The 26,789-nt window shown below is 45.0% G+C and overlaps 1 protein-coding gene across 12 annotated transcripts in view; it reads left to right on the top strand.

Annotated features, from left to right (window-relative positions):
• Window positions 1-26,789, top strand: part of raraa (retinoic acid receptor, alpha a) — a 756,690-nt gene that overhangs the window by 391,857 nt on the left and 338,044 nt on the right. Inside the window, exon 3 of one of the 12 annotated variants that reach the window (XM_072487380.1) lies at window positions 13,424-13,560. The exons of the other annotated variants lie outside the window; for them this stretch is intronic. The gene's annotated coding sequence lies outside the window, so the exon portion shown is untranslated. The remainder of the gene's footprint in view (window positions 1-13,423; window positions 13,561-26,789) is intronic. 12 annotated transcript variants of the gene reach the window in all.

Raw genomic sequence — 26,789 nt, forward strand, 5'->3', positions numbered from 1 at the left:
CTGATATTGTGGTTGATAGTGCTGCTCTCTGAATATGCTGAAACTTGGAGCAGTTTGCAAATAGATACTTGACTTACTGTAATTTTTGGACAGGGTTTGCAAATTCATTGTACGATGAGGTATTACCATTTGAGTTCATGTTGAAGGCATTGTTGCACAATGGGATGATTCTGAGAGTAAGGGGAAATGTTCAGCCATTGATGTCTGTATTAACTTACTGGTGATGCACTATATTTGTCCCTCAATTAGAAGGGGACATTTACTTTGACGTAGCAGTTGTCAAAGTGCCTGAAATTCTGCAAAAGTATTGTACTGGAATCTTTATTATCCACCACAATGGAAATTGGTGGATGATTTAAAATCCATTTTATTTGCTAATGTTGAGCGTACATTTTATTCAAATCCAAACCGGAGATAAATGTATTGCCTCTGGTATAAAAATGTACGATTAGCCGCATTCGATCAAAGCTTGTGTCTGTGTTAAGCAATTATAATTTTTTTCATGTATGGATTTCACGTTCACAATTTGAGAATCTGAGCTCGACATTATCATAGAACCTTGCAACACAAATGAAAACAACATTTTGGCCAATGATGCTTGTGCTTATTTGAAAGAGCTGTTCAATTAATCCCACTCACCCGTTCTTTTCCATAGTTCTGTAGATTTTTCCTTTCCCATTATTTACCTAAATACCTCGCTATTAATCTACTTCCACCAGCCTTTCAGAGGGTGCATTCCAGATCACAACAACAGCAACGTCTTGGGTTTAAGAGGCATTGTTGCCAAAGACGGTCCTACAAGGAGCTTGTTAAAAGCCAGTAACATAACTATGGGTGAAAATAATGAGGGGTCTGTGTTCCTCCGCCTCACATTCTTTTGGCGTGAGTTATATCTCTCTTCCCTGAAGGAAAAAATAATGGCTGGAATCATTTACTGCTGCTGCAGTACACAAATCCAGCTGGTCCGACACCCCGTGCTTTCTTGGCCATGACTCTTCCGACCCATAATCCAACTGTGACCCTCACCCTAAGTCTCGCTTCTTTTCCAGCCTTGAATCCGGTTGCAGAGATTTGTGGATAATCGGATATGTGGATAGCGGTGAAGGGGTATTGTGCTGGAGCACCTACATCACGGCCTCAGTTCTAATTCTGCCTCTTAAATCTCTTGGGCCTCTTCAGGATAATCAGCAATTTGAAACACACGGTTACAATTTGAGAGCGTGCACTCTTTGCTTAAATCGGTGACATCACCAGCACATATTTGTGCAGACAGGGGAGAAGCAGTAACTTTCTCTTTCAAACAGACCATCACTTTCTTTTTTTTAAATTCAGAGTACCCAATTAATTTTCTCCAATTAAGGGGCAATTTAGTGTGGCCAATCCACCTACCCTGCACATCTTTGGGTTGTGGGGGCGAAACCCACTCAAACACTGGGAGAATGTGCAAACTCCACACGGACAGTGACCCAAAGCCGGGATCGAACCTGGGACCTCAGCGCCATGTCAGCAGCGCTAACCACTATGCCACCGTGCTGCCCCAGACCATCACTTGCATTAAGGATTGACGAACAACTTCGCCAAAGTCAAGAGAGAACTTGGCTGTGCCTGCTTGTCTGACATCCACTGTGGATGCGTTGCAGTCTCCTCTAGTTAAACCTTGGGAACACGACATAGTACCATTTGTTTTCTGTCTGTGCGAGAACCTCTGGACCCTCACCACTGATTCCATCCCCCCTCCCTGGCCATTGTCTCAGTATGAACCAAACTGTAATTCCCGTGGCACCCTATTTGACTCTAAGCTGAGCATCTGACCCCTCACATCCTCTCCATCAGAAAAAAGCCAGCTATTTCCACCTCCATATACAGCCCCGACTTCAGCGGCAGGGTAGCATAGTGGGTAGCACTGTTGCTTGACAGCGGCAGGATCCCAGGTTCGATTCCTGCTTGGGTCACTGTCTGCACGTTCTTCCCGTGTCTGCGGTGTTTCCTCCAGGTGCTCCGGTTTCCTTCCGCAAGTCCCGAAAGGCGTGCTTGTTCAGTGAATTAGACATTCTGAATTCTCCCTCTGTGTACCTGAAAAGGCGCCGGAATGTGGCGACTAGGGGCTTTTCTTTTTTTTTGTAAATTTAGAGTACCCAATTAATTTTTTCCAATTTTATGGGGCAATTTAGCGTGGCCAATCCACCTACCCCGCACATCTTTTGGGTTGTGGGGGCGAAACCTACGCAAACAAGGGGAGAATGTGCAAACTCCACACGGACAGTGACCCAGAGCCGGGATCGAGCCTGCGACCTTGGTGCTATGGGGCAGCAGTGCTAACCACCGTGCCAATGTGCTGCCCTTGACTAGGGGAATTTCACAGTAACTTCATTGCAGCAGTAAGCCTACTTGTGACAATAATTAAAAGATTATTGAAAATATTATTATAAGTAATCTACTGCCGAAACCCTCATTCATGCTTTTGCTATCTCGAGATTTAACTATGCTAATGTTGTCCTGGCCAACCCCCATAACTTGAGCTCATCTTGCACAAAGTCACCAAGTTCATTCACCCATCTTTCTCGTGCTTGTTGACCATCAAAGGCTCCCAGTCCACCAAAGCCTCTTTCAAAATTCTCCTCTCCTCCTTTGCCACTTCCTTCCAACCTATCTTTTTAACCAAGCTTTCCATCGCCCCTCCAAATATCTCCTTTGGCTTGGCATCAATTTTTGTCTGATTACACTCCTGTGAAATGCCTTGAAATGTTTTCCTCCGTTCGCCGTGCCCCATAAATACAATTCGCCGTTAGCAAGAAATTTGCTTTGAAAAGAGCTAGCAAAACTTTAGCATTATAAACACTGATTAATGAGTATTGAGATATATACTTATTGTAGTTCAATTTAATTCTAAGTCCTACACAGCTGAATAAACAGCAATACCGTCTGAGAACTCTCAAAGACTAATGCAGGATTATACACACTGATTTTTCTTCTTATCAGCTTTCGCCAGATTTTTTCATATCTCTCCCCGGGTCAGGAAAGCAGTGACTCTTTGCTGAGATGCAGTTCCATGGGCAGTGAACATTCTCCAGTTAGCTATTTGTCCAAGTGACAGTTGTTCATAAGAGGGTCTCTGCAGTGAGTATTAAGGGATTGTTTAACCACCAGAGTATTAAAACCAAACTCTATTTCGATCCACCCAGTGCTCCCATGCATTTGGTTGCTGCTTTGAAATTGGTTTTGGGCCAATGAGCTGATTTTCCCCTTCCTAACCCAGGAATATTGAGACCAGTTCTAGCACCCAAGTTGGGTCAGGATTGCCAGCCCGCCAGGAGTATTCTGGAGTCTCCATGAATTAAAGGTTAACCTTGAGTGGGCTGCTATGAGTAACACAGAAGAAAAATCATTGGGGCATTGTTTCTTAAAAACAAATCATGAAACACTTTTATTTACGAGCGATTTGCAGATTGGGAGAAAAGGCTGTTTGACAGTGAAGAATGATCCATTTGGATGATGAAGAATATCTTTTGCTTTCAATTGGCTGGGAGGGAGGTGACAATGTACATGGAAATAGGAGAGGCAGGGGGCTGGATTTTCCAATTGTCGACGCCAAAATCTCATTTTGACACCAAAACTGGGGGCGGCGTCGACTTTTTGGTCGTAAGACTTCCTCCGGACATAGCCGCAAAATTGGAAAATCCAGCCATGGGTGTTTCGAGGCAAGCGGTGATGATAAACTCTTGGATTGCCTATAATTAAAATGAGTAATCCTAGGCTCCATCAGCTCTGGATCGAGAAAGTGATCTGCCACTTATTGGATGAAATTTCTGAATCACTGGGGAAGTGTTTTGATTCTTTTTATGAAATCAACTAAAGACAAAGATTCCAACTCTTTCACAGAGCACAGTCTTTGCTTGAGTTAGGGGTTTGCGGTTGCTTGATTTCTGGAGTTCCTCGTCCTCATTTGGCCCCCATCCAGACAGGAACCCGGCTTTAGGAAGTGGAGGCCCTTTAGAGTTTAAAACAAAGGTGGATGAGAGCAGAACAGCATCACATTCTGTGCACAAGTTTCTTAATTTGCTCTGAAGACTTGGGGCTAAATTGTGTGACAGTGATTCTGATAATAAATTAGTGTTACTACCACGGTTCACGGCATTGATCCAATTAATCTTCCTCCATAAAAGTCCGCCGAACACTGTGCAGTGCCCAGTGGCTTCCTGTGCGATGCTGACTCGGTGAGTGTTTAAAAATTGAACTGTGGATCGAGGTTACAATTCTGTCCAACTAATGAAAGGTTCAGACAGGATGAAGTTATTGAACTTGGAGAGTGAGCAGAACAGGGGCCTTTTAGAGATCAAAATAAACCTTTCACTCATCAACAGGATGTGGAAGAGGTTCCTCGTAAAGGGAACTGCTTGGAGGTCAGTTACCATCTTCAGGAGGAGCTGGGCCATTCTGCATTGCAGAGGATTGAAGGTTTGCGGTACTGCTCGAATGTTTCTGGGAGATCGGGGCTGAAACATGATTGAGATTTTTCGAGGTAATAGGCAATAGCAGGTTGATGAGGATCATGGGCAGGATTCTCCGACCCCCTGCCGGGTCAGAGAATCTCCGGGGGGCGGCGCGAATCCCGCCCCGACGCCGGCTGCCGCATTCTCCAGCGCCAGTTTTCGGGCTGGCGCAGGGTTCATGCCACGCTGGTCGCAGGCCGTTGGCAGCGCCCCCTCTGGCAATTCTCCGGGCCCCGATGGGCCGAGCGGCCGTCGGTTTTTTGGCCAGTCCCGCCGGCGTGGATTAGGCATGTCCCACAAGGCGGGACCTGGCAGGTAAGTCGACTGGGGCGGTCCTCGGGGGCGCGGGGAGATCCGACCCCGGGCGGGCCCCCACGGTGGCCTGACCCGTGATCGGGGCCCACCGATCTACGGGCGGGCCTGTGCCATGGGGGCACTCCTTCCCCGCACTCATGTCAGAATATGCCAGCGTTCCACACATTTACGAGATCACGCTGGCACTTTGGCGCAAGCGCGGACTTGCACAGTCCCTTTGGCGCCGGCTGGCGCGACGCCAACCCCTCCAACGTCCACCTAGCCCCCGGAAGTGCGGAGGATTCCGCTACTTCTGGTCGGCCCAACGCTGGAGTGGTTTGCGCCGTTTTTGACGCCAGTGTCGGGCCATTGCGCCGATTCTGGAGAATCTCGCTGCATATGTTTGATTTGGTGTCCATGGACTTCTATAAAGGTTTGATAAAGTGGCACATGTTAGGCTTGTCAGCAAAGTTGAAGATGATATGCTAAAAATGGCAGCATGGATGCGAACGTCTGACAGGATACAGTGAATGGTGGTTGTGATTTGGACTACAGATTTTTAAAAATATCCATTGATAACCTAAACTTGGGTGTACAGTGTAGTATTTCAAAATTTGCATATGGCACAATGTTGGAGATATTGTGAATTATGGGGAGGAAAGTGATAGACTTCAAGAGGACATAGGCTGGTGAAATGGGCACAACGTGACAAGTTAAGTTGGATGCAGAGAAGTGTGAAGTGATTCATGTTGATGGGACAAACCAGGGAAAACGATATGGCATGGAAAGGATGCAATTCTAAAGAGAGTACTGGGACAGAGACCTTGGGTATATGTGCACAAATTGATAAAGGTGGCAGAGCAGTCTGGGAAAGTGGTGAAAAGGACATACAAGATCCTGGGCTTCATAAATAAAGCCACACAGTACATAAGAACATAGGAACTAGGAGCAGGAGTAGGTCATCTGGCCCTTCGAGCCTGCTCCGCCATTCAATGAGATCATGGCTGATCTTTTGTGGACTCCGCTCCACTTCCATAACCCTTTATTCCTTTATTCTCCAAAAAACTATCTATTTTTATCTTGAAAACATTTAATGAAGGAGCCTCAACTGCTTCACTGGGCAAGGAATTCATTAGATTCACAACCCTTTGGGTGAAGAAGTTCCTCCTAAGCTCAGTCCTAAATCTACTTGCCCTTATTTTGAGGCTATGTCCCCTAGTTCTGCTTTCACCCGCCAGTGGAAACAACCTGCCCGCATCTATCCTATCTATTCCCTTCATAATTTTATATGTTTCTATGAGTCCCCCCCACATCCTTCTAAATTCCAAGAGTATACGAGCAACAAAGTTATGATAAACCTTTATAAAACGCTGTTTGGCTTCAACTGGTGTACTGGGTCCAGTTCAGGGCATTGTACTTTAGGAAGGATATAAAGGCATTAGAAAGGGTTTTTAAAATATATATTTGTTCATAGCAGCTGGGTGTCACTGGCAAGGCTAGAATTTATTGGCCATCCCTAGTTACCCTTGAAGAGGTAATGGTGTGCTGACTTCTTGAACCACTGCCGTTCATGTGCTGTAGGTGTGCCCACAATGCTGTTTGGGCAGGGGTTCCAGGACCTTGGTGTTGAAAATCATAGAATTTACAGTGCAGAAGGAGGCCATTTGGCCCATCAAGTCTGCACCGGCCCTTGGATGAGCATTCTACTTAAGCCCACACCTCCAACCTATCCCTGTAATCCAGTAACACCACCTAACCTTTTGGACAGTAAGGGGCAATTTATCATGGCCAATCCACCTAACCTGTACATCTTGGGACTGGGGAGGAAACCGGAGCACCCAGAAGAAACCCACACCGACACGGGGAGAACGTGCAAACTCCACACAGTCACCCGAGGCCGGAATTGAACCTTGGTCCCTGGAGCTGTGAGGCAGGGATCCAACATGAACATGGCAAGCCTAATGGCCTGCTTCTGCGTTGTAACAATTCTATGAGTTTGATTTGTTTCACAAGCTCTGTTTTTTTTGTGTATTTCGATCTCCACTTTTGTTTTAGTCTTTTAGTGTGTTGCACAGGATTATGCAGACAACAAAAAGAAATAATGTTTTCGAATATGTTATGTATAACTTAGCCCGTCACCAAGTTGAGGGAATTAAAAACCTCAGAGTGTCCATTGTAAGTTGCTTTTCTACCCTCCTGCTTCGCCTTCATGAGATTGAACCCTGGTGAATGAGAAGGACCAGGCATTGTGCTTGTCTACTAGCCCAATTGACCACCGAAAGGTGCACCAGTAATTGAAAAGTAAATTGAAAATGTCTCAGCACAAGTACTGTATTGGCTCTGCACATGGCAGTGCTGTGGAGTGGTACAATGCTGACTGCGAGTTTGACTTCTGAGCCTGTGATTTTGGCTGTGTTTTTATAGGAGATACTCTGAGGCTCAATCGACATGAAAGGGGTCAGAGTCCTGCAGTGTGAGATTAGTTGGATGCCAGGCTGGCAGTGCCAAGGTGCCCAGGTGGCACCCACAGTGGCAGGTACCACCCTGCCCAGGGTGCACGCACCTGGGGGCCTCCAATCACCCAGGCAGACCCCCATTCGTGCCGTTCTGTCTGGTCCCCGTTTGTCGACACCAGCACTGAATGGCGCTTGCCTGAGGTCTCCAAGGCGAGGATCCCACGCCTTGATTAGCTGGCACACTCTAATATATAGATTTGCCAGAAAGTGATCCCACTCACAATGGGCAGGATTCACATCATGATGTCTCGCAAAATAGCATTAGATCTTGCGAGGCGTGGCGAGCCGAATAGATCCCGCAAGAGGGATCTCCCGGCCTCTATCTGCCGGTCGTGTTGCGCGTGCGGCTTTTCGGGAGCAACGCGACAGGTAGATCCTGCCCTGGTGATTTGCTCAGTGGCTCTGCAGTGTGTAGAGGGATAATTGAAGATCATCTCGGGCTATGCACATAACCAAGTAAGAGAGGAATAGTTTGTGAAACTGAACGTCAAAAACATTTGGAGTAAGCATAGAGCTCATGAAAGCGTAACCGTTGGGACATTTAGAGAATAACATTGATAACCAGTGAATTTTGCTTTTGCCATCAATCACACTCAATAAATATTAGTGAAAGCTGAAGAGAACGTGATACTCAATGTCTGTAAAGAATTTCATAGAATTTACAGTGCAGAAGGCCATTCGGCCCATCGAGTCTGCACCGGCTCTTTGAAAGAGCACCCTACCCAAGCCCACATCACCACCCTATCTCCATAACCCAGTAACCCCACCCAACACAAAGGGCAATTTTGAACACTAAGGGCAATTTAGCATGGCCAATCCACCTAACCTGCACATCTTTGAACTGTGGGAGGAAACCGGAGCACCCGGAGGAAACCCACGCACACACGGGGAGAACGTGCAGACTCCGCACAGACCGTGTCCCAGCGGGGAATCGAATCTGGGACCCTGGCGCTGTGAAGCCACAGTGTTACAACATAGAACATAGAAAAATACAGCAGAGAACAGGCCCTTCGGCCCACGATGTTGTGCCGAACATTTGTCCTAGATTAAGAACAAATTAATCTACACCCCATCATTCTATCGTAATCCATGTACCTATCCAATAGCTGCTTGAAGGTCCCTAATGTTTCCAACTCAACTACTTCCACAGGCAGTGCATTCCATGCCCCCACTACTCTCTGACATCCCCCCCCCCTATATCTTCCACCATTCACCTTAAATTTCTGTCCCCTCGTAATGGTTTGTTCCACCCGGGGGAAAAGTCTCTTGACTGTCTACTCGCTCTATTACCCTGATCATCTTATAAACCTCTATCAAGTCGCCCCTCATCCTTCTCCGTTCTAATGAGAAAAGGCCTAGCACCCTCAACCTTTCCTCGTAAGACCTACTCTCCATTCCAGGCAACATCCTTTGCACCTTTTCCAAAGCTTCCACATCCTTCCTAAAATGAGGCGACCAGAACTGCACACACTACTCCAAATGTGGCCTTACCAAAGTTTTGTACAGCTGCATCATCACCTCACGGCTCTTAAATGCAATCCCTCTGCTAAGGAACGCGAGCACACCATAGGCCTTCTTCACAGCTCTATCCACTTGAGTGGCAACTTTCAAAGATCTATGAACATAGACCCCAAGATCTCTCTGCTCCTCCACATTGCCAAGAACCCTACCATTAACCCTGTATTCCGCATTCATATTTGTCCTTCCAAAATGGACAGCCTCACACTTTTCAGGGTTAAACTCCATCTGCCACTTCTCTACCCAGCTCTGCATCCTATCTATGTCTCTTTGCAGCCGACAACAGCCCTCCTCACTATTCACAACTCCACCAATCTTCGTATCGTCTGCAAATTTACTGACCCACCCTTCAACTCCCTCATCCAAGTCATTAATGAAAATCACAAACAGCAGAGGACCCAGAACTGATCCCTGCGGTACGCCACTGGTAACTGGGATCCAGGCTGAATATTTGCCATCCACCACCACTCTCTGACTTCTATCAGTTAGCCAGTTCGTTATCCAACTGGCCAAATTTCCCACTATCCCATGCCCCCTTACTTTCTGCATAAGCCTACCATGGGGAACCTTATCAAATGCCTTACTAAAATCCATGTACACTACATCCACTGCTTTACCTTCATCCACGTGCTTGGTCACCTCCTCAAAGAATTCAATAAGACTTGTGAGGCAAGACCTACCCCTCACAAATCCGTGCTGACTATCCCTAATCAAGCAGTGTCTTTCCAGATGCTCAGAAATCCGATCCCTCAGTACCCTTTCCATTACTTTGCCTACCACCGAAGTAAGACTAACTGGCCTGCTGCCCATGTTTGTATCACATTGTAGGTTTTGCACTTGTTATTGAACCTACTTAATTTAGGTAAGTAATGAATAGTCACAATGTAATATTTTGGGGGTGTCACGGTGGCGCAGTGGTTAGCACTGCTGCCGCAAGGACCCAGATTCAATCCCGGCCCCAAGTCACTGTCCGTGTGGAGTTTGCACAATCTCCATGTGTGTGCGTGGGTCTCACCCCCCACAATAAAAAAGATGTGCAGGGTGGGTGAATTGGCTACGCTAAATTGACCCTTCATTGGGAAAAGAAGAATTGGGTACCCTAAATTTACTTTAAACAAACAGTGTAAAATTTTTGTGATTCTTTTATCTTGCCATCCTTAGATCGCTCTCAGGTCAGACCTTCTGTTTCCAAAGACTTCAGATGAATTCATTAACTTGAAACAGGTTAATAAAAACAATTGACATTGCAGTAGCAGATTCAAATGTTCTCCTTTACCTTTCAAAAGAGCTACCTACATATATTCAAATCAATCAGATAGGATACTTGTATTTTAAATGAATGCTTGAGGCCTATGTTACACCTTACCCAGACTGGAGCCGCAATAATTGTGACCAAATAAGGTTGAATATCTTTTTGCTCTGGAAGTGAAGCTGATTTCCCTGTAACGTGACACAAAGCGGGAAGCCACTAACACGACACAGCTAGAGCCAGATTCGCCGATTCTGAGGGTAAGTGCGGAGGATCAAGGGGCGGCATGTGGCGCAGTGGTTAGCACTGGGACTGCGGTGCTGAGGACCCGGGTTCGAATCCCGGCCCTGGGTCACTGTCCGTGTGGAGTTTGCACATTCTTCCCGTGTCTGCGTGGGTTTCGCCCCCACAACCCAAAGATGTGCAGGTTAGGTGGATTGGCCACGCTAAATTGCCCCTTAATTGGAGAAAAAATAATTGGGTACACTAAATTTATATTTAAAGAAGTTCGGAGGATCCATGGTGTTATACGTGGAAAAAATCAGCAGCACCCCCTCACCGCTGCTGCGACTGGTGAGGGGCTAGCAGTTGCGCCTCGTAAAACTCCACAAAATAAACGTCCGGAAAGTGGCCGGGTCTGTGGCCGCGCGTGGGAATGACGATAACCTGCAGCGGTCGCACATTAAAACATGGTGCTGGCCATGCGCGGATCCGACCTGCCACATAGTGTCCTACTGGCCACCCCCCACCAGTCCCCCTGCCACCTCGCAGAAGGCCCCCCCCCCCCTCCCGGGCAGCAGCATGGCTCCCGCCCGACTGTGGCAGCACTGGACACAGTCCGCAGCCGCCACACCAGGTTCCCGTGCGGCCAGAAGTGAACTGCTGTTGCTAACTTTCCGGTTGGTTCAATTGTTCTGTTTTATTACCTTTGCTCTCGAGTCGCCAGGTATCTTTATGATACCGCCACGAGGTTCAAGTCCAAGTAATGATCAATAACTCAATACACCGATTAGTAAGATTCAAATCAAAGCACATTTATTATACACAGTAATCGCTACTCATGCACAAATTCTACGTCTAAGCTACTTCTACAACTAACAGGCGTATACTTAACTTCGGACTGGCCCACCAGGTCAGGGGAACAAATAGCCTTTCGTTCGGGTTCTGAGTCTGCGGGATTCGAAGTTGGTACGGATTGGTAGCTAGGAGCGCCTATCTCGTAGCGAGCGTTGAATTAAGACTTACTTCTTTCGGTGGTCACTGCCCCGATCACGGTCAATGTTGGTTCGTGTTGCTGGGTGACCCGGGCAGGACGAAGAGAGAGAGAGCGATTTGAACTTGGGGCTTAACTCTTATAGTCCCCAGGGGCTTCCCGCCTTTCGGGGCAGACCCTGTTCCTGGTCCCAAGTGATTGGACTTTGTCCCAATCACTTGGTTCGATTTCTCCAATACTGGAGCAGTTCCCTGATCGATGGGTGGTCTTGAGGTGTTCGTTCACCTCCTTTGTGTTGGCTCCTGCTGGCGCCGGGGAGTCTGGCTTAGTTTTGAGTGTCCCAAATGTTGCTATTGTCCCCGGGGATTGCTCATTAGTATGTAAATGGCTGCTACATTATTATGCTGATGGTCGCTGGTATCGATGTTGTCTGGCCTTTTGCAGAGTTAAATACACAGCAAACCTGCACCTGCTGGTTTCTGTCTGTGTTGGCTGACTGTCCCATCAGCCTTTGCCATTCGCCATTTTAAATCGGGAGTTGGCCAATTTTTAGGTGGCTACACTGCGCTGTCGTGAACCCTGCCCATCGGGGGCGGAGCATCAGGGGAGGACCTTCTGGTGACGCACTGAGGCCGTCCCAACGGCGTGCTGTGTGCGCCACGATGACGCCGTTTTAGAGGGCGCAGAGCATACAAAATCTGCGTGAAACAGGCGCTGCTTCCGATTTTGTCGTAAAAAGGGATTCTCTGTCCGATCGCCGATTACGAAATCAGTCGGGGAACGGAGAATCTCGCCCCTGATGTTTCTCAAGGCACTCTCTAATATACAGAACCTGAACTTTAAAGTTCTGTTATCATTGTAAATCCAGGGCGGCGCAGTGGGTTAGCCCTGCTGCCTCACGCCGCCGAGGTCCCAGGTTCGGTCCCGGCTCTGGGTCACTGTCCGTGTGGAGTTTGCACATTCTCCCCGTGTCTGCGTGGGTTTCGCCCCCATAATCCAAAGATGTGCAGGTTAGGTGGATTGGCCACGTTAAATTGCTCCTTAATTGGAAAATAAAATAATTGGGTACTCTAAATTTAGTTTTTTTTTTAAATGAAAGATGCTAAAACAAAAGTTATTGTTTCTATTTCTGAACCTCATTGATAAAAGACATAAACTCAATGCTGTTCCCACTTCCCGATTGCATGCAAGATGAAGGTGGATTGGCCAGGCTAAATTACCCCTTAATTGGAAAAAAATGAATTAGGTACACTAAATTTATTATTTTTTTTTAAAAGAAAAAAAATCATTGTAAATCCAGATTTTTGAAAGCCTTGGAATCTTCTGTGATACAAGTGCCTCTAATCCTTTTCCATTAAACAGTTTTGTGCAGCTCTACATCTCTATCATAATGCCACTTTGTATCATGATGCAACCCTGCATGTCAATATCAAGGTCTTGGCCCTAAAATCCAGATCAGTGGAACTGTTTCATATGCAACAAATGGCTAGTATATCAGCCCCAAGCTCTCTAGAAATGGCAGTCTCTTTAGTCCGTGAGTTGAAATAATGAAGCACTTTTAATTATGCTTGACATTAATGGATTTTTAAAACCCTTCTGCACAAAATCGTTATTTGACAATACTTTGCTCTGTTGTTTCAAGTGATCCCTGGCCGACTAGGCTTGACAGTTGCTGGCGCTGGTATCCACTAACGTGCGGACAAAAACAGTCTCCATTTTACGGATCCACTTTCTACGGGCATATGAAACCGTGGCAGCAAATTGCAATGTAAATTGGGGATGAGGATGTTCAAAGCTTTGCATGCCATCCCCTTGGGATATGTTAATAGATTTGATGTTCCTTCATCCCATGTTGGTTTTGTCTAAGTATCGTTAATTAGAAGCTGAAGGTGCATTTAGCTCCGTCTCAAAACTGACGTTTGTTCATAATCAATTGGATGTCTGTTCTATTCTTTCAGTATTCCAAAGACTGAATCATGATAGCAATTCCGTTTGTTAGTGCTAAGGTGCAGGATTCAGGATGTTGTTGGGAGTTCTTGAGTATTGGCTTTTTTGACTGATGGCCTGAATAATTTTTATTAAAGAGATGAGTGATGCGATGTCTGCAAAAAAAAACATTCTGAATGAATATGCTTTCAATTAGCCACCAGATGTATTTGATCAAGCTGATGTTTGACTGCAGAACAGTATATTGGAGGTGTCTGAGGATGTGTCTGTCTCGTGTCCCATACAAGTTGCTTCCTGCTTGACAGCTTGGAATGAGCAATTCCAAGATCTATGGTGAGATATACCTCTCAATTTAGTATTCTTTCTCATGTGATCAAAGAGACACAGAGGCCTGGTGATGCTTTACATCTTTTCATGGTACAGTACAAAGGAGTCGTTAAGAGAAATGTTTTCTGCTTCTCACATTTTCTGTATGAAAAGATTTTTTTTGTTTATTTCTAGTTTCCTATTTTGAATCCCTAATTAATTTTATTTGCACACATTTTCAAGCAGCTACAGCTAATTGAACAGATCCTTGGTCAGATTTTTCCGTAGAATTTGAACTACTTCCGGAGTTTAGTTGTCAGAAATGCTTTTTTACTTTCAATAAATTTAATTTGGCAATTGAAGTCTAACCCACTGTCAAGTGACATGTATTAAGCCATATGAAGTGGCAGTTTTGCCGAAATCTGCAGTAGAATTGAAGAGAGGTTTTGCTTTGAAACATTTAGGTATCTCAAGCTAGCACTTGACCCTTCACCCAAAGCAGAATGAGGGAGTCTCTAATAATCCATTCACTGCGAGCGACTTTTTCTTTTGATGCTGCCTTAGTTGGGATTCTGGTATCTTTGAAATAGCTATGGCCATTTTCACTCCCATAACCTGTTGGCAGTCTCATAAACTCAGCTTTTCATGAATCTATCACCGGGAAAGAGAATTGGAGTCGGTAGTGTAAATATTGAAGGTCATGAAATTCAAACAAAAATAATATAATAATCTTTATTAGTGTCACAAGTAGGCTTACATTAACGCTGCAATGAAATTACTGTGAAAATCCCCTAGTGGCCACACACCAGTCCCGAAAGACGTGCTGTTAGGTGAATTGGACATTTTAAATTCTCCTTCTTGTGTACCCGAACAGTAAGCGGAATGAGGCGACTAGGGGCTTTTCACGGTAACTTCATTGCAGTGTTAATGTAAGCCTACTTGTGACAATAAAGATTATTTTTTAAAAAACTAAACACACCGTTTCATCTGAAGTTATCTCTTGTTCCCAAAATATACCTATGTTTCTGAACTCACTGAGACATCTCTTTTCCCAAGCAACATCCAATGTTAGTAAGTCTGTAGGTCAAGTACAGTTAATAGTTACCACAGCATACTGCTTAGGTGACCAAGTCTGGAAAAACATCTCTTCCTGGTTCAGCTAAGGCACAACTGCACACTTAGAGGAGAATATCTGCAATCTGCTGTGACACTAAATGTTAGATGGAACAGGCCTCCATAGCTCAGACACCTGCTAATCTTGTTACTGGGCAAAATGCATCTCAATGTTCCTCTTGATACCTGCTAGTCTTGTTACTTGACTTATTTTTCATCTCAGATGCACTGTTAATTTCCCAAATTCCTGACAGTCCTGTAGTTTCTAATCCTGCATATGAATTTAGCATGTGAATGTTAGAAATATACTGAGATATGATAAAGGCTAGCTGGCATGAATACTTTGATCACATCTGCAAGAGCAGCATTACTTTCAGCTGTCTTGGCTTTCCTTGAACAGTGATTCAGATAACCACCCCTATGATGTGTGCTACTCGCTGTGATGATGAAATGAGTCATTTAGTTGGTTCCTGAGAAGTGTGGTTTCTATTTGAACATTGATGTAGCTGCAAGGCACACTGTATTGTCCCCTCTGAGTAATGCTGTTCATTGTTTCCTGTACCAGATTCTTATTCTTGTGTTTCAAATGTACCATTGAATGCATGCCTTTGGTTGCAAAATTCATTTCCTGATTTGTGGTATAATTGTGAGCTGACAATCCAATGCTATCCTGAATCCATACTCACATTTTCCATTTGATTTGGTGCAAATACTAATAGAATCGGACATTTCGCCGGTTTTGTGCTCCTTGGTGGGAAGCTGCTTTCAAGGATAAGCGTGAGTTATGTGTTCTTCTCTAACCTTTTGGACTCTGCATCTACAGCACCTGCAAATAATGTGGGGTCAATTAATTTACTGTGATGTTCCATGTAACTGAAGTTGCCGGACCCCAACAGGTCAGCACGGTAGCATAGTGGGTAGCACAGTTGCTTCACAGCTCCAGGGTCCTAGGTTTGATTCCCGGCTTGGATCACTGTCTGTGCGGAGTCTGCACGTTCTCTGTATATGCGTGGGTTTCCTCCGGGTGCTCCGGTTTCCTCCCACAGTCCAAAGATGTGTAAGTTAAGTGGATTGGCCATGCTAAAGGTTAGGTTGGGTTACGGGGATAAAGTTGTTAGGGTGGAGGCGTGGGGCTCAAGTAGGGTGCTCTTTCCAAGGGCCGGTGCAGACTGGATGAGCTGAATGGCCTCCTTCTGCACTGTACATTCTATGATTCTATGAGTCAAAGGATCTTCTTATCCGCGTTACTAGACAGGCACTTCTCTTTGTTTCTGTCTTTGTTCCATTCCTTACCCGGTCTGACATTGACTTAAACATGGAAATGACAACAGCACACTGAATCCAATCGTACCTGCAGAGTTCTCTTTACAAACATCACAGGGCTTGTGCCAAAATTAGGAGAGCTATCCCGTAGATGAGAGAATCAGTAATCCTAGTAATACTCACAGAATCATACCTTAAAATCAATGTCCTAGATACCATCATCACCGTTCCTGGCTATGTGTTGTCCCACCAGCAGGATAAACCCAGCAAAGGTGACGGCACTGTGGCATGCAGCGGGAACAGAGTTACCCTGGGAGTCCTCAACATTGACAACCAGTCTCAGGGCATCGGTTCCGACATGGACAAGGAAACCTCTTACTGATTACCACCTATTGCCCTCCCTCCGCAGATGAGCCAGTACTCTTCCAAGTTGAAGAAGGACTCTGGGTGGCAAGGGCACAGAATGTACTCTGGATGTGGACTTCAAAGTCTTTCACCAAGAATGGCTCGACTACACCACTACTGACCGAGTTGGCCAAGTCCTAAAGGACACATTTGCCAGACTGGGCATGCGGCAGGTGGTGATGGAACCGAGGAGAGGGGAAACCAGTAATGAGATGCAACTGCCATGACAGTGTAGGTAGGACTGACCACTGAAGCCGCATCTTCACATTGAGCATCGTGTTGTGTGGCATTACCACCGTGCTAAATGAATAGACTCAACAGGTCTAGCAACTCGATACCGGGCATTCGAGAGGTGCTGTTGACCATCAGCAGCAGCAGAATTGTATCCGACCATAATCTGTAACTTCATGGCCCATCATATTCCTCACTCTAGCATTACCATCAAGGCAAGGCATTAATCCTGCTTTATAAAGAATGCAGGTGGGCGACCCAGGAGCAGCAGCAGGCATACCTAAAAATGAGGTGTCAACCTGGTGAAGCTACAACCCAGAAGACTTGCGTGTCAGTCAGCGGAAGTGGCATGCGATAGACTGAACTAAGCGATTCCATTTCAATCGATCAGATCAAATCTCTGAATGCCTATTACATCCAGGAATGGTGGGTAAACAATTGAACAACTAACAGGAGGAGGCTCAACAAATACCCCCATCCTCAATATCAGGGGAGCCAAACACATTGGTGCAAAAGACGAGGCTGAAGCAGTTGCAATCGTCTTCAGTAGATGATTCATCTTGCCCTTCTCCTGAGACCCCAACTTCACAGATGTCAACCTTAAGCCAATTCGATATCACTCCATGTGATATCAAGAAATTGCAGTGGCTATGGACCCACCTGACAACATCTGGCAATTATACTGAACACTTGTGTCCAGAACTAGCTGTTCCCCTAACCAAGCTGTTCTAGTACTGCTAAAACACTGGCATCTACCCAGTAATGTGGAAAATCTCCAGAGTACGACCTGTCCATAAAAAGTAGGCCAAATCCAATCAGATTAATTACCGCACCTCCGCCTCCTCTTAATCATCAGCAAAGACAGCACTTTGAGAGCAACGACCTGCTCACTGGCGTCAGTTTGGGTTCTGCCAGGGCCACCGAGCTCCTGAACTCATTGCAACCTTGGTCCAAACATGATCAAAAGAGCTAAACTCAAGAGGTGAGGTAAGAGTCACTGATCTCAATATCAAGGCAGCATTTGACAGAGTACGAAATGACGGCTCCCAGAAGTCAATGGGAATCCGGGGGAGAACTCTCCACTGCTCGGAGTCATAACTCGCACAAAAGAAGATGTCTATTCTTGTCGGAGGCCAATCATCTAAATACTAGGACATCGCTGTTAGAGTCCCTCAGGTAGTGGGCAAGGCCCAACCATATTCAGCTGCTTCAACAATAACCACCCCCCCCCCCCCCCCCCCCTCCCAATCATGATATGAAAATGAAATTAATTGAAAATCACTTATTGTCTCAAGTAGGCTTCAAATAAAGTTACTGTGAAAAGCCCCTAGTCGCCACATTCCGGCGCCTGTTCGGGGCAGAAGTGGGGCAGCACGGTGGAGCAGTGGTTAGCACTGGGACTGCGGCGCTGAGGACCTGGGTTTGAATCCTGGCCCTGGGTCACTGTCCATATGGAGTTTGCACATTCTTCCCATGTCTGCGTGGGTTTCACCCCCACAACCCAAAGATGTGCAGGCCATGCTAAATTGCCCCTTAATTTGAAAAAAAATAAAAATGGAGTATTCTAAATTTTAAAAAAATTATATCAGAAGTGGGGATGTTCACCTGATGATTGATTGCACAATCTTCAGTACCATTCACAGCTCCTCAGATGGTGAAGCTATCCCTGGCCAAAGGCAGCAAGACTGGGACAATATGCAGACATGGGCTGAAAAGTAACAAGTAACATTCGTGCCATACAGGTGCCAGGCAATAATCAACTCAAACAAGAGAGAATCTAGTCATCCACCCTTGACATCCAGTGGCATTACTGTCACTCAATCTGTCACTATCAACACCCTGGGTGACACCATTGATCAGAAACTGAACTACACTAGCGACATAAATACTGTGGCTCCAAGAGCAGGTCAAGAGGCTGGGAATCCTGAGTTGAGTAACTCACCACCTGACTCCCCAAAGCCTGTCCACCATCTGCAAGGCACAAGTCCGGAGTAAGGTGGAATAATCTCCACTTGGCTGGATGAGTGCAGCTCCATAAACACTCGGAGCTCCACACAATCCAGGACAAAGCAGTCCACTTGATTAGCACCCCAACTTGAACATTCACCCCCTCCACCCCTGATGTGCACTGGCAGCAGTGTGTACCGTCTGCAAGATGTACTGCAGCAACTTGCCAATACCGTTTTAACTGCTCCTTCCAAACCACCTAGAAGGACAGGGCAGCAGACACATGGGAACACCACCACCTGCAGGTTCCTCTCCACGCCACACACCACCTTGACTTGGAACTTGCCGTTCCTTTACTGTTGCTGGATCCTGAAACCTTGAACTTCCTGCCTAACAACACTGGGTGTACCTACACCACATGAACTACAGCGGGTCAGGAAGACATCTCAACCACCACCTTCTCGAGCAATTAGGAATGGAAACAAATGTTGGCTTCATCAGCAATTCCCACATCCCAGAATATTTTAAAAGTCATCTTATCCAATTTCCCCTTCACTTCCCAGGAAGGGGCCCTAGAGATACTTACTGACACTGCTGTCCGCTTAAGGTTGCACAAAGTGCTCCATTGATTACCAGTCACATCCAATCCCTAGAGGCGGTAGCGACACTCCAGAATTAGACCTTGGCTAAAGGAGGACCCTACACAAATTGAATGAAGTTTGTCTTTTTAAACTTAAAATTTGGAATGATCACCTGCTTGCACACAGTATCTCGTGGAATCAGAAGAAAACAAAACAGCAGCTCTGAGGCACAAACAACCCTGCCAGCTGAATGGAGCTGACATGCATCACACTTAATCCACAGCATCACCTGAGCCCTTTGCAAAAATAACAGCAGCATCAAGGGCAATGAAATTTGGCCTTGCCAGTCAGCCACACTTGCAACATGCAAGAAGTCAATTGCAACACTACAAATGTGTGTCAGTTGTAACTCGGGATGGTTAGTTGAGTTGTTTACATCACTTTCAGTGACGACCTATTGATTTCTTTTTCCCTTCTCTTTTCTGATCGATTTAAGGTAGGAGAAAGATCCTCTGTTTGGTTGGATGGAGGCTTAGCAAGTGTCAAGATTAGAGTTGTCAATTCATCTTGAAAGCGGAATTCAGTCCTACAGGTTGAATTGTCAAGCTGAATCCTTCTCAAATATTCTCAGTACAGTTAATATAAGTTACACCCTGAGACTTGATGCCTTGCTCGAGATAGAAGAAGAATAGGCTTCTAATGGAGTATTTTTAAAAGTGGTTGACTGCCTGTGGAGGGTGATTTGATGAGCTGGAAATTTAATGTGAAAAGTTACAGGCAAGCATAAAGTTTGAATCTCTGCTGATGAACCTAGAGTTGTATCCCAGATTAAATCACTGATTTAGTTTTAGAACATTCATTAAAGTCTCTAAAGGATCTGAGTTTGTTTTCGTAATGGCCGTTCTAAACTCTGGAATTCCCTTCCTAAATCTCTTCAACTCTCTTTTAAGACACACCTTACAACCTATCTCTTTGACCAAGGTTTTTAGCCACCAGCCCTGATATCTCCGTATGTGGCTTGGTGTCAAATTTTGGCTGCTATTGTGAAGCACTTGGGACATGTACTATGTTGAAGGTGCTGTATGAATGCAAGTTGTTGTAATTCTTAAATCCAGATGAATTTATTATATACGCCAGTATATTGTATGGTACAGGATGACGATTGTTTAAAAGTGCAATTACTCCATTATTTCTTTCGTATGATAAATGTCTTTGTTGTACAGAAAAATTTCACTTTGGAATAACTCCACTCAGGCAATGTTCCCGATTTGTACTAATTACTGTATGATGTTTTATATACTCTGGGATAATACAGGCTGCAACTGGATGCAGCTTTAACCAAAAGATACTCCAGACCTTGAAGTTAGTTCAATCTGATTTATTGAACCAGTAGCACAGTTAGCACAGTTCTCAGGAGTTCAACTCACTGCTAATCTAAGTGTGGTTACTCTGTCCAACTGAACCAGACTAGCTCTTAGCCACGTGCTGGAGGTGTGATACTGTACATACACCCTGACTCACTCTGTAGATGTTCATCAGTGGAAAAAGGCAGAGTATGAGTGCCTCATGCCTTTTATAGTGAGATACCACCCCTGAGTGTCCTGCCTGCTTATTGGTCATGTCCTGTTCTCTGTGTTCATTCGCTGCCTGTCTGTGCATTATTATCTGCATATCATGACACTGGACAACTGAATTGGCATTGTAGGGGGATTTTAACCCTCCACAAAAGACTGATGCAGGTCAGAGAAATGTGTAGCCCACTGCAAATGACTCACTAGTTTAATCATATCGGGAGGAAATTAAGATTTTAACATATTATATCTGTGATGATGTTCTTAAGGTATGTGTTTAACTTTAAAAATAGCCACAGTTGCTTTACTGTTTAAAATATCATTCTGTTTACTGCACCAATGGAGGGTTAAAAAGACATTGCTCTTAAAGCACTTTTATGCCCACATTTGCACAATAGCCCTTCTGAAAAGAAACAGTAACCTGTCATTGAATCTCTGACTTTGTAGCTGAATGCTGTAAGGCACGGAGGAACACCCCTAATTTTCGTGCCAGTCCCTAGGTGAACGCAGGAATCTGCCTCTCAGCAGTCTAGTGGCGATCAGGAGCTCCATGTCGCCAGCCTGAAATGTGGCCTACCCTGGGATGGAATATACTGATTGGCCCTGAACCCATCCTGTACATTCAGGCCTGAAATCCAAAAGGTTGTGTTGTCAGCCTTAAACTGTTGCTGTTCCCACATGAATGTTTGCGCAGTTAGGGTGTACTGAGGGGAGTGTGTCAAATTTGAATCCATTGTCCATTTGTACTTCTCAAAAACCCAAAGACCAGAAAGGTAGGTGCATCTTGCCTGTCTACCCACGTACAAAAAATTTCATATTACTCCATTCTGCCCTTTTTGTAAGTGCACCGTGTATATATATATAAAAATAAAAAGATAAGCTACTGACCCATTCTTTGGGTTGAGTCAGGCGTGGGGTGGTAATGGTGGGGGGGCCATGATTTTGTCTTGGATCCTCAATCCGAATTGGGGTCCATTTCCCTCTACAGCAGGACCGGCACAGAGGCCCTTACTCCAGTGAGGCCAAGGACACAGCAGCTGCTGTTGTAGGAAATATCTACCCCTCTCTGTGGCAGTGGTGAATGGAGGCTCCAGCCCCCTAAACAAATTTCTTTTCTCTCATTTCTTTTAAAACCATTTTTTTTTAACCTTAATTGGAACTCTTACAAAAATGGAATTGTTACAATGCTGAGTTAATAACCCTGGAACTGCTGTGTATAATTGCAACTATGTGTTTAATTTGACCACATTAAATTTCTTTGTCCACTTGATCACTCGAGGCACTGACCTGTCTATCTTTAAACCGACTGCCAACTGCAGAAAAATAACAATGTAAAATATAAAACTTGCATATGCTAATATCACAGAGTCACTTGTTGCAGTGAGGTGCCTAAATTTACATTGCAGGAAGCTCTGAATCTCATTAATAACGATTAGTAAAGATCATCGGTAAATGTAAAAAAAAAATGGACATAATAATAATTGCATGCCAGTAATACAATGAATGGGTTCATAAACCATAAGGGTATTTTCTATATGGTATGATTATTGTCAAACCGGTCCAGTGTGAACGAGTGCTAACACATCTTATGCACATTTGAGACTTGCCAAGTAAAACAATAAAGCAGCTGATCACAACTAGAGAACAGGGAGGGTTCCACAGTGCTAGCAATGCAAAATACTGTTGCATTTTCATTTTTTCCCTTCTCCCTGCCAAGTATTAACTCTTGCTGGGTATAGTTCTGCGGGTGTTGTTGGTTTTCAGTACTGCATCCTTGAAGGCATTCTTTGCCTTTAAGCAACAAAATTGATTCTTGGCAGGTTATTAGAGGGAATTGCCTAACCATCCTGATTTGGTCTTCTCCTTGACAGCCAAGAGTGTGCACAAGTGCTATTATGAATTGCTAGAAATGGATTAAGAGTGGGGACTCCGCCTCAATTCTTTTTTTTAACCATTCCTCGTTAAAAGATACTGAGGTCAGTCGATGTTGAAACCTCAATTGTTTTGTGAGTGAGATCAGACAGTTTAGCAGGAATCAAACCATCTCCACTTTACATCTTAAATCTATTCTTGGTTCATGCCTTTGACTACTGGGCCATCAGAAGCATAACAATCTTTATTATAATCTTTATTCGTGTCACAAGTAGGCTTACATTAACACTGCAACAAAGTTACTGTGAAAATCCCCTAGTCGCCACACTCCGGCGCCTGTTTGGGTACACTGGGAGCGAATTCAAAATGTCCAATTCACCTAACAAGCACATCTTCTGGGACTTGTGGGAGGAAACCGGAGCACCAGGAGGAAACCACGCAGACATGGGTAATAAGTTAGATCAATACTTAATTGAAAAAAAATTTAGAGTACCCAATTCATTTTTTCCAATTAAGGGGCAATTTAGCGTGGCCAATCCACCTAGCCGGCACATCTTTGGGTTGTGGGGGCGAAACACAGGGAGAATGTGCAAACTCCACACGGACAGTGGCCCTGAGCCGGGATCGAACCTGGGACCTCGGCGGCATGAGGCAGCTGTGCTACCACTGCACCACCGTGCTGCCCTGTAGATGAATACTTATGTCTTTCTGTGGTATGGGAGTGGGTTGGGTAGGGGGATGGGGAAAAGTTCATCAGTTAAAGCTTAAGGAGCCGGAGGTCAAGCCGTGCAACTAATTGGGTTGTCTATAAATCCCAGTAACAATGTGACACCAGTTAATTACTGCAACAACTTGCATTTATATAGTGCTCCTAACATAGTAAAATATCATAGAATTTACAGTGCAGAAGGAGGCCATTTGGCCCATCGAGTCTGCACCGGCTCTTGGAAAGAGCACCCCACGCAAGGTCAACACCTCCACCCTATCCCCATAACCCAGTAACCCCACCCAACACTAAGGGCAATTTTGGACACTAAGGGCAATTTATCATGGCCAATCCACCTAATCTGCACATCTTGGACTGTGGGAGGAAACCGGAGCACCCGGAGGAAACCCACGCACACACTGGGAGGATGTGCAGACTCCGCAAAGACAGTGACCCAAGCCGGAATCGAACCTGGGACCCTGGGAGCTGTGATGCTACCGTGCTGCCCATATCCAGAGGTGTTTTTCAGGAGCCTTCTCAAACACAACCTGACACCAAACCACAAAGAGATTTGGTGCACATCATCGAAAGCGTGACCGGGTTTTAAGGAGCAACTTAAAGGGGCGGAGAGATTTAGCAGCAAATTCCAGAGTTGAGGGCCTAAATTGATGAAGATGCATAGCCCTAAGAACATTTAACAATGAGATTGGGTCTAAGAATATTTAACAATGAGATTGGGTGAAATCTGTATTAAATAAGTTTTGGCTCCAGCTTGGATCTAATGGTTCCAGGGATAGGCAACTTCAGTTATGAAGATAGATTGGCGAAGTTAGGACTTCCCTTGGAGGAAGGAAGACTGAGAGGAGATTTGGTAGAGTTATTCAAAATCCTGTGGAGTCTGGACAGAGTAGATAGGGAGAAAGTGTTCCCACTCGTGAAAGGGCCAAGAACCAAAGGGCACAGATTTACAACTGTCCCAAGAAGCAAAAGCGAAGTGAGAAAAAGCTTTTTCACGTAGCAAATCGTTAAGGTCTGGAATGAACTCCTGAGAGTGTGGTGGAGGCTGGTTCAATCAAAGCATTCAAAAGGGAATTAAGACTGTTCTCTGAAAAGAAGGAATGTGCAGGGTCACTGGGAGAAGGTGAGAGAATGGTATTAAGATAACGGCTCATTCAGAGAGCTGGTGCAGACACGATGGGTGGAATGGCCCCTTCCTGCACAGTAACAAATCTGTGATTCTGTAATCAGTGTAGAGAAAGTTAATGTTCTGGTGATTTCTGTCATGATATGCACTCATGCACATAATGAGATACAGACGGGCAGTACAGCCAATCAACACACAGGACAGCACAAAACCAATAACCAGGCAGAACACTAGAGGGGGGTTTCCCACTATAAAACACTAGGCATCAGCTCTCTGTCTCTTTCCACTGGTGACAACTGTAGTGACAGTCCGGGTGTATATATCAGTTAGCACCTTCTACACGTGGCTCAGAGCTAGTCTGGTCTAGAGATGAGTAGAGTGTCAACCCACAGCAAGCTGTGTGCACTGCTCCAGAAGTTCAATAAAACGTATTGAACTAACGTCTAAGTTTGGTGTCTACTTTACTGTACAACTGCATCCAGTTGCAGTCCGTGTTACCCGAGGGTGAATAACACAACCAGTTCTATAAAGATGACAGCAATAAATGCATGTAAAGAATTGCTTAGAGTCCAACTTTTGAAGTTGGAGATTTGTAGGAGCTTTTTTCTTCTAAATTGGTGAATTATATATGGTTCCATCGGACTTGGTGCTAATTTACTGAGCAGCTTTAAGAAAGAAGCATAGCTAGCAGACCGTAGAATTCAGGTTCATAGGCAGAGACTTGTGAAATGCTACAGTATGTTGTTCAACACAGAGCAGTGGAGAAAGATAATTCTTTTATCTTTTTAGAAGTTGTACCTGGTTTAAATCATCTGAGTGAATTAAGTTAATGGTCTTGGCCCATTCCATTCGTAGAATCCTTACAGTGCAGAAGGACTCCATTCGGCCCATCGAATCTGCACCGACCCTTCAAGATGAGCACTCTACCCATTTCCACTTCCCCTATCCATCCCGTCCTATCGCCATAACCCTATAACCTAACTTGCACAAACCTGGACACCAAGGGGTAATTTAGCATGGCCAATGGCCAGTCCAGTCCTTTGGACTGTCCGAGGCAGATGGAGCACCCAGAGGAAACCTACGCAGACACGGAGAGAATGTGCACACTCCACACACAGTCACACGAGGCTGGAATTGAACCCGGGTCCCTGGTACTGTGAGTGCTAACCACTTTGCCAACATGCCGCCCCATTGTTTTCTTGAGTTCTACATTCAAACGTCAAATATTGTGGTTTGTCGTCTCAAATAAATAATTGCTGATGTTTAATGAAGACTAAGTTGAGAATGCAGCTATTTAGGAAAGAGCATTGGTACAGTAGAGCTTTTTGTGTAATATTCAGAGAAGACAATGGATAACTCTTAGTGAATTACAACACTGCAGTTAAATTAAAGGGGTTAGGATACCATCATCAATCGCATCAGCAAAGCTCTGGCTGTATTGGTATATCATTTTGCTTATATGACAACAGTCACTGCACTTAAAAAGCATTTCAAAGTAGTTTGAGACAATCTGACTTGACAAGGTAGATAAATCTAAGTATTTCTTCTTTCTGTGGAATCTCTTGATTTCATTAAATAACTTTTGTCAACTCACTCAAGTACCTGTACTTTAGAATATCAATCCGTTGTCCTTTATTATGAGCCAGATTTGGTTGCCATTTGAAGGTGAAAGCGATGGTATATGTATGGACTGTAGCTGCCATTTGGTACCATTCTCGCCTCTGACTCAGAATGTTGTGAGCACAAATCCTATTCCAGAACTTCAACACACAAAAATCTAGATGCCACTCCAGTGCAGCACTGAGGGAATACTGCATTGTCAGAGATATTGTCTTTTAGATGACACATTGTTCTATCAGTTTAACGCAAATGACCCAATGGCACAATTGTGAAGACGAGCAGGGGACTGACTTAACCCTGATGTCCTGGCCAATATTTATACGTCAATCAGCATCACAAAAACAGGTCATCTGACCATTATCAGTTTGCTGTTAGTGTGAGCTTTCTGCACACATTGTACATAGAACATACATACAATGCAGAAGGAGGCCATTTGGCCCATCGAGTCTGCACCGACCCACTCAAGCCCTCACTTCCACCCTATCCCGTAATCTAATAACTGCCCCTAACCTTTTTGGACACTCAGGGCAATTTAGCATGGCCAATCCACCTAACCTGCACATCTTTGGACTGTGGGAGGAAACCGGAGCACCCGGAGGAAACCCACGCAGACACGGGAAGAAAGTGCAGACTCCACACAGACAGTGACCCAGCAGGGAATCGAACCTGGGACGCTGGCGCTGTGAAGCCACAGCACTATCCACTTGTGCTACCGTGCTGCCCTAAATTTAGCTGCCTGTGATTCCTTTATTGCAGCAGTGACTACACTTCAAAAGTATTTTATTGGCTGTAAAGCTTTTAGG

Source organism: Scyliorhinus torazame, chromosome 21 (assembly GCF_047496885.1).
Source record: "Scyliorhinus torazame isolate Kashiwa2021f chromosome 21, sScyTor2.1, whole genome shotgun sequence".
Taxonomy (NCBI): Eukaryota; Metazoa; Chordata; class Chondrichthyes; order Carcharhiniformes; family Scyliorhinidae; genus Scyliorhinus; species Scyliorhinus torazame.